We start from the raw sequence: 12,634 nt of genomic DNA on the forward strand, positions 1-12,634 counted from the left end.
TCGAGTGCCGCGAATGCGTTCCCGCGGGGATCATTCTCGTTTATACGTCCCAACAGCGGCGAAGGTTGCCGCCGCTCCAGATACCACCGCGTGTATGCGAGCAGTGTGCCGCCCGGCTTTTTGCAACTCGAGGGGCTAGTCAACGCCGCAACGAGAAGGCCGTAGGAATAACGCGCGAAAAAAAGCCCGCAGTCGTTCTCGCGCGGGATCGCACAAAAAGCAACAGCGAGGGAAAACCCTTTGGAGATCAGAGCGAGATTAGGGGGGCCCCCTACGCGATCGAACAAGTTCAGCGCTGTTGTTAATAGCGTGAGGGAACAAAGCTGTCTTCTTTTTTCCCCATATCCCAGTCTACCTCAGACAGTGGGCATTTTGCGCTTTTTGCAACCGTGATGATTACTGCTGAGAAATCTACATCGAATGCATTTGCGAGCTGCTTCGGCGTCGGAGGCATCCAGTGAGGGCGGGGATTAGGGGCTGCCTCCTAAGACCGTTCTCTGGTGCGGCGGTTGTTTGTTGGTTGTTTTTGTCTTTTTATATATCTTTGGAAGAGCGCAACTACACCAGGAGGCACGGCACTTGCAAGCCAAGCCGTGTCAGCAACCACCAGTATTTATTTTCTCATTGAATCTATGGTTATAAAAAGCTTTTCCAGAGCTCTTGCTCTGTGTTATGCTACTTTCTTCGATTCCTTCAAAGGCCGTGCTCACACATACAGAAAAAAATAGTATTACAAGCACAGGAGTTTATTTTATAACATTCGCTGTGTTGTGTACAAAGGTGAGGGTACTTATTCAGTAATATTAGTACTGCTGTCATGTTATATTCGCAAACAATATTACGAATTTTATTGCAACGGGAAGAGCGTAGTTAGCTTTTTGCCGCTCTAATGAGCCTACTCCAAAAAAAAAAATATCAGTGCTTTTGACGTGCTCCACAACGGTTATATTGTCCCTAGGGAACATTCGACACTTGTCCCTAGGGAACATTCGAAGAATTTCGTAGTACACAACGTCCTATCTGAATCACTCAAGTATTAGCTTTGTAGTACCAGCATGCTTCAACAACTTCTCCTACAACCGCCAACAATTGCTAGTGTAGAGAGAGTGGAGGGGAGTGGGAGAAACGAGAAAGATCGAACGAGACAACGCGCTGACAGGGAGATACAGCGGCGTAGAGAGAGAGAGAGAGAGAGAGAGAGAGAGAGAGAGAGAGAGAGAGAGAGAGAGAGAGAGAGAGAGAGAGAGAGAGAGATAGATGTTTGCTTTCAGGAGCTGTGCCGGGAGCCACGACGTGCATAATTGCGTTCGGCGTACTTCCCAAAGGTCGATAAAGCCATTTCTTTGTTAATTTACGTAGTGTCATATATCAGCGACTCGAGGGGTATTCGAAGCGTTTCCATACGTGCGCAAACATTCACGCAGACGCTGCTCAATGCCGAAGGCCCTCTGATGCAGGTTGGATTTCAAGCGACGGCTTCGTACGAATACTACACGCTGATGGCGATATACGGAAGCACTTTCGGGCACAATCTTTGCTGGCTCGCCTACATTAAGCCGGAAGAGTCCTTCACAACGGCCAGCTTTTCAGCATTGCTTTTTTAGCAAGTGAACTACAAAACTTCAATCTGAACTTGTTATGTCTCTCTCCATCTCTCTCTTTCTCTCTCTCTATTTTGCCCGCCAGCCCTCCCGCAAACAAACAAACAAACAAACAAACAAACAAACAAACAAACAAACAAACAAACAAACAAACAAACAAACAAACAAACAAACAAACAAACAAACAAACAAACAAACAAACAAACAAACAAACAAAACAAACAAGGAAACAAAAAAACGAAAAACAAAACAAATAAACTAACTCACTAACTAACTAAACACATGCATAGCCATCGTAACCACGAAGAACGGCGGTAGACGCTATGTGACTGAAACATTTAATATTGTCTTCATGTTTCCCTGGATATTCGCTACTCTGCCTGCTACGCTGGTGTCTGTTGGCGGCTAATCGTGAGTCCAACTTCCGGCAGCGCGTGAATTAAGAAGAAATGTGTAATTGGGAACACTTCAACGTCCCCGTACACATCATTAAATTTCCCGCAACACATGTGACCCTAATTAATTTGGAGCCCTGCCCTCCCCCGCGATTCGCATAGCTCGGGAATTGCGTTTTCATATATGGTAGAGATCGGGCCTCAATCTGCGATAGTTTGAGATCACGGTCCCCTTGGTAACACGGGAACAGCTAAGTGGAGCTGTGAAATTTGACCCAACTTTCGCCGTGGGTTAAAGTGTATCCATGCTCTGTAACAACTAATGCTTGAGGATGACCTGATAAACTTGCAGTGATCGTGACCCCCACTCGTTTCGTGGGAGTAAGCCGGCCAAAGCTAGCATAATGCCACCACGTTTAAAGCCGAACTTCAAATTTAATGCTGCCTGCTCGATGCACACGGGCTGTTCAACGTGGCAGGCAGCATCGCAGCGGCCTGAGCCTGCATATACGCGTTGGCTATGAGTCGGTTCGGTGCATATGAGTCGGTGCAAAAGAAGCAGACTGTGTTCCGCGGAAAACACCGTCCCACACAACATGTATCCAGGCTCAGCGCGCTTCTAATCTGATTAGGTGAAGTGCACTTCTGTCGAAGGGATCATTCCGTGTGAAACAGCGCAGTGTTTACGTGGCAAGTACGCATGATTGGTGTGAGCGCACTGTACTTTTGGAAGCGTTCTCAGTTTGGGCCCCTGCACCCGGTACTGGCTCAGCTGTCGTAAGATTAAATGAAATATAAGTGGCTGTGTGTGTGGCAAACATTTATCGCGGGTGACGTTAAAACTCAACCATTCAGTTCAGTTTAGTGGCTGTGAAACTTGGGCACAATGTATTAATGTACCGCTGCTTGGAAGCGAGATTGTTCCTACCACAGCGGCGGCGGAACTGTAGGGAATAATAGGTTCCACATTTTCGCTCCTTGGACGAGCAAGCAATATTATATGAGAGCGAAACACGGAGTTCGATGAGAAGCCTGAACTGATCGAGAAATCTATTTTATAGCGTTCGAACTTTTATCCCCAGGCACTTGGCTGTTCGTAAGAATACAACAAACACACGTATGCGTACGTTTATTGTATTCCTCCTAACAGCCATGAACAGCAACGAACAGCAACGAACAGCAACGAACAGCAACGAACAGCAACGAACTCTAGGGAAAAACAAAAACTTTAATTGGTTTCCTTCCCTGCTCGCGGCGTTTTAATGAGAATGTATGCGAAGTGAAAGCCCACACTGATCATTTCACGCCTGCCGCCGGGGCTGCGCGCGCTGGAGAATCGCCGAGAAACAAAAAAGGCCTTCACTTCCCTTGTTCCGGTTAACTCAATATGCTAATAGCGAACAGCAGGCATTTAAAGCGGGGAATAAAGCAGCAGTGAACAGAGCCGTCAGAGCCGCGGCCGACGGCGAGTGCAGTGCGTAGGACTGGGAAGAGAGGCCGCCTACGTAGCCAGCACGAAGAGTCTGGTATTCTGTGTGCCCCGGTTGCTAATGAGGTGGCCGTAATACGCAAAGGCGAAAACTCTGTGGCAACAGTAATGAAGTGCGACTGGCTGCGCACGGCCTTTTTCCCGCCGCGCATTGCAAGGAATTAAGTAGACGACGTAATGCCACTAGCCCGTTCCTGCACGCCGGTAAATATCCAGTTCTTCTCACCATTTGAGCCGAAATGGCGATACATATGTGCATGTCCATGAAAAACCGGGAGAGGAGTAACACTGTGTTTGAGGGAGAGCAGTGTGCGAGGTACTAGAAAGAGAAAGACGAATCAGAAAAGTTAGGGTGGGGGCTTAAGCCGCCTAAGCTTTCTTTTATGATGTGAGAACGCGTGGGCGTCACTTCTCGTTGTGAAGCGCAAGTGTGGGTAGGTATGTCGAAATGGCTACCAGTGGGAATCCGCCATGAGCGACTGACGGCTCTCATAGTCATGACGTCGCAGCCAAAGAGTGTTGAACCGGCCGTGAGCTTCTGATGGCAGCTGTCACCATTGCGGGCGAATTTGCATGACTGGTATGTTGTTAAGCCTATTTCGTCCTTTACGTTGAACCTAACCACGTGCCAATTGTCAAATTGTCAGATGGTCAAACTCACTTTGTTTTTTTCATATCTGCGCTGGAGAGCGCATGCGCGGTGATACCGGCGACGCACACACGGAGACAGACGCTCTCCACGAAAAAGTATCCCCTATAAATGCACCCCAATAGACAGCTGGGGCTGTGAAAAAGTGGCCTGATTTCCAGTGCTGCCGCAACCAATTGTATTTAAATAATCCTAGCTCAGTCTGTTAAAGCAGACCGAGCTAGTTTATTCTTTAAAGGTGGAGCTGACAAGCACGATGAACTAAGCCCGCCATTTTTGTAAATGACCTGAGCGAAAAACGAGTCAGTGTATGGGCGCTGCGTCAGTTCTTTTTCTTTATGATTTTGTTATTCTTGAACAGTCAAAAGAAAGAGTTTCGTCAATTATTAAAACCTGCTAAAGCGTGGCATTCCAAAACCAGAATTGTGATCGAGGCCCGAAATAGCGGAGCAGCTGGAGATAAGATAGGACAGGCTGTTGGTGAATCGTTTGTGGCTTTTCACTGGGAGCCTTCGCGCCAGAACCAAGTGGGAAGTCAAACGACGTTTATAATTCCGTGTGAACCGCCTGAGAACATCGCGTTACGCGCCGATAATGCGGAAGGTATACTAGTCACTGGAATTTCGTGAGATCGCTTATTTGCATACGGAGGGAATTCACGCAGAAGGCGAGTTGAACATTGGGCGAGTTTCATTGTAAATGAATCCCTACCCGCAGAACACTACTAGGCAACAGATGGGACGCACATGGACTGAGTGTGGATATAGATCGCGGGTTCCTGTGATGGGCGTTTTCCGGCTCGATCTTGGACTTGGTAGGCTTGTTACGTCATCATTAGGAGCAAAGGAGCAGCCGATTCTGTTTGCAGGCAACGGAAACTTTCTTATGAATGCAAAAACTCTGATGATTCTTGGTTTTAAAGGAGAAGAGATGGAAGTATGGCGAGGTTATTTTTCAAAATTCGTTTATGACCGAGAAACGTCGGCCCTTATAGGGCCAGCCGAAGTTGAGCAGAAGTCACTCATCCTCTGACGCAGTTGACGTCACATAATCACACCAATCGCTGACGTTCCTGTACAGCTGTCGTGTGGGTGTAGGCGTTAAAATACCTTCTCCCGTTCGTGAGGGCAAGCATTGCCGAGTCAATATTACGGTGCCCTCACTTCTTCACTCCACTCTCATCCTTACCATCCTCTTCACACTAGCAACAAAATAAATTCAAATTTTGGTGGTTTTACGCGCCGAAGCTCATCCTTAGTTGTGAGACGCGCCGTAATGGAGGGTTACAGATAAATTTGAAGTCACCTGGGATCTTTCGGTACACGTGGGTTATACATTTTTCGTTTCCATTAGAAAAAAGAGCGCAGCGGCCGGGATCGAACCCGCGTCCTTGGAGCACTAAGAGCAGCTATTCACGTCTTCTGTGCGGTCACTCTTGGTGACATGTTCATAATACGATTCCCCGTCAATTTGATCAGATTGTTCATACAGTCTGCTGTGCTGTACAGATTCTATATCCTTATTATTTTTCCTTCCTACGCATCCTAGTCAGAGCGCCGTCCCTTCTGGAGGCAATTATACATTTTTTCGTGACAGCATGGCCCTAACGGCACCTCACCCCGACCCCCTTCTCCTTCAAAAAAAAAAATAATAATAAGGCACGATAATTTATGTTCAGAAGCGCCTGTCCGATCGAAGGATGGCACGCAAAACTGCTATACCATCACTTGGATCTCCATCAGATGAATGAACGAGACACTTGTACGCTCTCCAGCTGGGTACACGCGTGTGCCGGGTACAATCGATTTCCCTATTGATGATTAGCGCGAAATAATATGGTCGGGGCAGCGCTAGCAGCTTCACTGCCGATACCCGCTCCAGCCATGTGCAGTCGTGTGTCTGGTAGAATCGATTTTTTTGTTCTGTTTCAACGGCGGACACAAGCGATCAGGGCGTAGACAGCATTAACAGCTTCCATGTAAAAAAAAGCAGATTCACAGCAAATGGTTTCGAAGCGCTGCCACTCGGACACAGTTGCAAATAGGGGGTTTTCCGTTTTCTTCTTCTTTACATTAAAGCGAAGCTTTCGTGACCCCCACTGATGCCGCTGTACGCCAACACGCCCTGCAGGAAAGCCGACTTTCGCAGACGATGATGACGGGTGACGTAAAAGAAAAAAAAAAAAAAAACGCTTGCCGTGTCCGGAATCGAACCCGGGTCCCTCGCGTTATGAAGTCGGCGTCTGCTCAATTTTTTCATTTCGACACGGGCGAAGCGAGCGCCAAGTAGCAGGTACCAATACGCGCCGTACACCTCAAACACACACGTTAGTTAGGCCTACGGAGTGCACACCCGAGAGTTGTTCTGGGTATTCTAGAAAAGTGGTGCGTACCTCTAGAGTAGCACACACTCGCAGTATGGGACTGGCCAACCAAAGCATGCATCACGAGAAAGCTTCGCGTTCAACCATCGTCGTTGTTTGACGGAGGGGTGCACGGTTTCGCCATTATTCGTTATCAATACAGCGAAACGAAGAGAAACACAAACGCGGTAAACAATATTGCGCTGCTTATACTCAAGACAGGGTAACAGAGTGGATACCAAGAGATGGGTCTAGAAGGAGGAGAAGGCCATTATTCCGATGGACGGATGAAATAAAGAGATTTGGGAACAAACTTGTGGACTCGAGCAGCGCACGACAGGAGCGGTTGGAGGTCAATGGGAGATGCCTTCGTCCTGCAGTGGATCTGAGCAGGATGATGATGGTTCACTCAAGGCAGCACCTGCATGCAGTCGTCAGGACGATCAGATCTATGAGCGGAAAACAGTGCAGCAGCGGCACGGCGACACTTTCCATGTGTCTCATCGCAGACAATAAATGTTCAAGAAATTGACAATTGGATCGCAGTTCTTTAAGAAGTCACGGATCACACAAGTTTGCTGCCTGCTTTCTTGCGAGTAAAGTATGCAAGTGGCCAGGGTTGGCCCGCGCTGCACGAAACCTAGCTTGTCCTAAATTTTAACAATAATCAAATCACTGAGGACCTTTTTGCTTTTGTGCGTGTGTGCGTATGCGTGTGTCAGCTGGAAACAAAAGATCATTACTTCGAATAAGCAATGCCATCCTTTCCTACTTTTTCCCTGCTGGATCGCGGTGGGATTCTGCGCTCGCGGCAAGTATTGCGTCCAGAAACAGTTCTCGCCGCGAGCTATGTATGCGTTTTTCTTCGTCAGTTTCGCGCGGGCGAAGCATCCGAGCTAGGCGTCGGTTGGACATGCTGCGGCTGGCATGGCACGCGTGCACCCAGACCGGGGCAAACCACAAATGGCGGCGGCGGCCGCCTCGTGTGATTCACAAGCCTCGTGGCCGGCTCGCGGTTTGTCACTGTCGCGGGATTCAGGCGAACAAAGCCGAGGGGACATTTGTTTCGCGGCGTTCGGCCACACCGGCGCTGTCAGGCGAGCCGCGTGGCCGGGATGCCCCCGCGCTAAGCGCCCGTCTTTGTTTCGCGTCACCGTGATGGAGCGCCACGGCCAGTGCGGCCAGACGCCGGCCGAGCAAGCGGGGGGCCCCACTCCTGACCTGCGACGCCGCCACAGGGAGAGGCCCCCTCCAACCCTTCGCCCAGAAATAACGACCAGCCGCCAGCACCTACCTCGTCTGTCTCGCCTGGGCCTCTCTTGGCTTCCTGGCCACTGGTGGCATGCTTCATAGCAGGCTTTTCGCGCTGTGCGCAGAAGAAATCCCAAATGGAGACCGCGGTGGTAGGCACCAGCGCCTGAACATTGTTCCTCTGTGCGGGTTTTTTTTTTTTTTCTTTTTTCAGAGCCTTGCCAACATAGCATCCTGATGTGACTAAGTATTATTTTGTCAACATCGCCATCATCATAATCACCATCAGCAGCAGCAGCCGCAGCCGCAGCTTGTTTGTGTCCCCTGCAGGACGAAGGAATCCACACGTTCCTTCAGCCGTCCATTTCTTGTGAGGACGTAGACCATTCCTTGCCTCTGATTTTTTTTTATTTCGTTCTTTCATGGAGTAAACCCTCTACTTCCAGTCCAGTTTTTCGGCCAAACCGTTATGACAATGGCTTAACCATGTATTAAAAAAGGTTTGCATTCTTAGTAGAATGTAAACATCAATGTGTTTAGTATAGGCAGAAGTGCGCAATAATTAATCAAACAACAGTAATGCCTCGTTGACTCCAACACGCATATCTTGAAATATTGGTTAAGTCGAAACTTTTTCTCACCGTGCATTTACCTCCAATAGGTGCTACGCCTGTGTCCCCCTTTAGCTCGAAACGTTTCTTGGGGGGAGCACGGATATCTCGAAATGTCGGCAGATATACTAATGTTTTACTAAAAATACGTAATGTTTTCTTTTTGCTGAGCAATGTTGACAAGTATGGACATTGCCATCGGATTTAGCAGTTTGGAAATGTTTTGTTTGCATAAACGTCTCTTGTTCAAGAGTCCTTTTAACTTTGGCCGTGTCTAGAGTGCCGTCCGACGGTTTTATAAGCACTCCACTATATCGACGTCCACCGGCGTTTTATGACGAAATTGTCGCGTCTGGCAATACATCGCTCTAGACAACGTAAAGCTAGGCATCCTAACCTAAACATAACACAAGCTAACCTGACGCATACAAAGAAATCATTTAAAACACCAAAACTAACCTAAGGCACAAAAATTACACTTCAATTTTCAATTAAATAATGAAAAAAAAAAAAACCGAGGCAAAAGCCAGTCTCGAACCACCGACTCTGGGATCAAGAAGCTCAGACGGATCCTCTACACTATAACGACAGATTCTTTGGCCGGTGCTAGCCTAGTTTTAAATATTCGAATTTCGTCGGACGGCACTCTAGCCATGCCTGCAACGATCAGCTAGAGTGCCGTCGGACGGCACTGTAGACACTGCGTTTAGTTTTAGGCGAGGCGGCTGAATCGAGGAACAGACAGACAGACAGACAGACAGACAGACTGAGTGACTGACTGACTGACTGACCAACGTTTTCGCGTTTATGAACCGCAGAAATACTGTCGTCTTTCAAAAATTTTCTTGTTGGGGCCACCCGGGTTTGAACAGGGTATTCTTCGATGTAATGTCGAATGCTCTACCACTGAGCTATAGCCCCGTCATAGAAGACCGTTGTATATCTACTTGCGATGCTTCACTACAAATGTCCTCAAAAGGTTGCCAGCCACCCTTTCCACGTGGCTCGTTCTTCTCTCTCCCTCTTACCCACATCACACGCTTACTTTTCCCTCTCCGTCATCCATGGTGAATGAAAGGGGGGTTTGTTCAATGAAATCTACTTTTCCAGCCTTCGAACTGCCCGCAAGCCATCTGTGAGGACAGCGTGCGTCCTTTCCTGTATTTTTCTTTTTAGAGCGCAGCTCTTAAGCGCCCGCTCCTGTAGTTTCGCGTCGCCGTCGGCCTCGTTGTAACCGAGTAAACGAAGAGGAGGCCGGAGGTAGACAGGTAGAGCGAGCAGGAAAGCGGATGAGGAAAATCGGGTGAAGTGTGAGGGGGAGGGCGGTATGCCGACGCCCCGCGAGACATGCTCGTACGTGACATGCCGTCGTACGTGACATGCCGCCGCGAGACATGCCGTCGTACGTTCGCTGATGACGCGATCACTTCCTGAGACACAGCAGCTGTGCGCCGTCAGCGAGAAGGATGCGATTAGCGCTGCGCTTAAATTTCGCCCTAGGAATTACCGCAAATGTCGGCCCATTTTTTGTTGTTGTTGTTCTGCCTGTAACAGCCACCGGACAAATAAATAAAAGAATCCGGACACGAGGAGTTTGTATTGCAAAAACCGTTCCCAAACCACAAAATCAAATACCGCACTTCATACTTGTCAACATTGTTGAGCGAAACGAAAACATTAGGCATATTTGAGGCAGAACGTCAATGCTTGACTGGTACTAGGCAGTGTTCTGATAATTGAAATAGATGTGCGCTTGATTTTCGCGATAGCAAAAGAAAAATCCCCGTTGAAGACAATATTTTCACCCAGGAATACAAAAAGAGCCAGTCCTCGTGGCGGCATCCGAAGTCCAATAGTAACGATAAGTTCCAATACATGGCGCGCGAGCAGTGGACCACGAGAAAACTGAATTTCCCTTAGCAAACCTCCACCGGGCTCTTTGAGCGAGGAGCGATAGTGGGCGGGGGAGGAACAGCGTGAGTGATGGACGGGGGGAGAGGAGAGAGTCATTTGCCCGACAGGGGCGGCAGAAGACGTTTCCAGCAAAGTGAGCAGATCCGCAGCCATTTTTTTTCTTTTTTTTTCATTTTCTATGCTGAAAACCAATCCAACGTGTGTTAGCAAATGAAGAACGCCAGTACTGTCGCTTATACATTCTGCCGAATATACTTCAGGCAGCGTTTAGGAAGCCCAATAAAGTCGGTGTTAAAAACATTTCCATAGGGGTCTGCAGTTGAATGCTCTGCACTGAGCTACGGCCCCCCGCAGAAGATCGCGCATATGTGCTAGCTTCTCTGCAAATGTCGTCGAAATATGCTCTACCGGCCGTGCGACGTATCTCCCTCCCGTTACATTTTTATTTTTTGTAATTTTTATTTTTTGTTGTTGTTTTAGTCAATAACACGATGGCGTGGGTAAGATAGACCTTCGCGATTGCGTTGCTTGATTTCCCGTTTTTTGTAATTGATTTTTATGTTCTTTGGTTTTCTTGCGACCGAATAGGCAAATTTGGCTATCAGTAACCATATTGCCATATTTACCTATGAATTCAATTTGGGCTATTGATAGCCAAACTGGGACATTGGCAGCTAAATTGGACTATCAATAGCCAAATTGGGCGACTTTTCGTTTCGTGCGGTTATATTTTTTTATTTTCTTTTTCTTTTTTCGCCACGGTGATATTAATTGGCACCATTATAAGAATTAAATGTTTTAACTTCACCAATTTCGAAATTGTGTGCACAAAATAAGCCATTACATTACTCGCCTTGGGGTGCTCGGCAAAGAATGCTTCCGCATTGAGATATTATCAGCGCTGTGACCGTGCGCAGTGCAACACGCCAGGCTTGCGTTGCGGGATGTCACAGCGCAGACCAAATTTATAACGTCAAATCGTGTGCTATGATGCGTTGGTTGACTATCTCGCCCTTTCGATCTTTCGCTATTATTTACAATTCAGATACATTGATTTTGATTGATTGTAGGGTTTAACACGCCGACGCAACGCAGGCGATGAGGCGCGCCGTAGTGGAGGGCTCCGGATTAATTTTGACCACCTGGGGATCTTTAACGTGCGCCGAAATCTCGTACACACGGGCGTTTTTGCTTTTCGCCTCCATCAGAAAAGCGGCCGCCGCGGCCTGGAATCGAACCCTCGACCTCGTGCTCAGCAGCGCAACGCCTTAGCCACTGAGCCACCGCGGTGGGTAATTCAGATACATTGTAATGAGCCATACCTCCGGGCGTTTTAAAAGAAAGTGTGCCTTCTCAGAACCGTTTATTTTGGAGAGGGATAGGTTTCAACTGGGATTGGCCCTCGTGCACAAATGACTGCTCGCAACAGTCAAAGATCTATAAGCGTAGTTCACCTCTATTACGTTACTATGGGTGTTGTACGCCTGACCGTCATGGCTGATAGATACTCTGGAAGAAAAAATACACAGACGAGAAAAGGACAACCCCTGCAGGCACGGCGGGAAGAGAGAAAGTACTTATCCAGCACCACAGCAGGGCCCATTTAATAAAAATATAGTTAGTAGTTTGTTTTGGTGGGGAAAGTCGTATAACAAGTGAGCGAGAAGTAATTAAGCTGGAGTATTTTACTGTCCATGCTTAGTATCATGTAAACTTAATTCTGAAACAAAAATGGCGGCGTCTCCGCTCCGTGGATGATGGCGAGCGGGCGGAGTACGGGGACTCGAAATGGCATGTAAGTTGCTCCACGAGTGACATCCGATTTGCGCCCCGACCGTCATTCGATTTTAGCCGTAATTTCGCTTGATTTTCGCTTGATGGTGGTGTGCGCACGGATGGACGCGGACGGACATTGGGGGGTCCTAAGGTACTCCGCACCGTTACAGGCGAGGGAGTAAGCCGTTTGACTCTCATGTACTAGCTCACGGTCGTAGCCCAATGGGTTAGGCGACTGACACTAACTCTGTCTGGTCTACCAGACACAGGCTCGAATCCTGCCGGTGCCTGTGGGATTTTTTCGATTGTAAAGGCTATGCGCACGGACGCGGACGGACATTGTGCGGTCCTAAGGTATACTCCGCACCTAAAAATTGAAAATATATTGGGGGATCTTTAACTATGCATGACTGTCTCGTCGCTCTTCCGCTCGAACTTGAGGCCCGCTCTATGCGCATACCTAGCTCCGGCTTGAGAAGTCCGCCATGCGGCATTTCTCGTACGTCCCTCGTATACGGTACCAACCGTTCATAGCACCCGAAGCGACTCAGAGCCAACGTGCGCTCACTGTAGCAGCGACGCTGAC

At 48.2% G+C, this 12,634-nt stretch overlaps 1 protein-coding gene across 5 annotated transcripts in view; it reads right to left on the reverse strand.

Annotated features, from left to right (window-relative positions):
- Nucleotides 1–12,634, reverse strand: part of LOC144155746 (uncharacterized) — a 260,323-nt gene that overhangs the window by 66,107 nt on the left and 181,582 nt on the right. For 2 of the 5 annotated variants that reach the window (XM_077687366.1, XM_077687365.1), the window contains exon 2: nucleotides 6,811–6,917. The exons of the other annotated variants lie outside the window; for them this stretch is intronic. The gene's annotated coding sequence lies outside the window, so the exon portion shown is untranslated. The remainder of the gene's footprint in view (nucleotides 1–6,810; nucleotides 6,918–12,634) is intronic. 5 annotated transcript variants of the gene reach the window in all.

Source organism: Haemaphysalis longicornis, unplaced genomic scaffold, assembly GCF_048455015.1.
Source record: "Haemaphysalis longicornis isolate Haplotype H1 unplaced genomic scaffold, Haemaphysalis longicornis Haplotype H1 scaffold_1, whole genome shotgun sequence".
Classification (NCBI taxonomy): Eukaryota; Metazoa; Arthropoda; class Arachnida; order Ixodida; family Ixodidae; genus Haemaphysalis; species Haemaphysalis longicornis.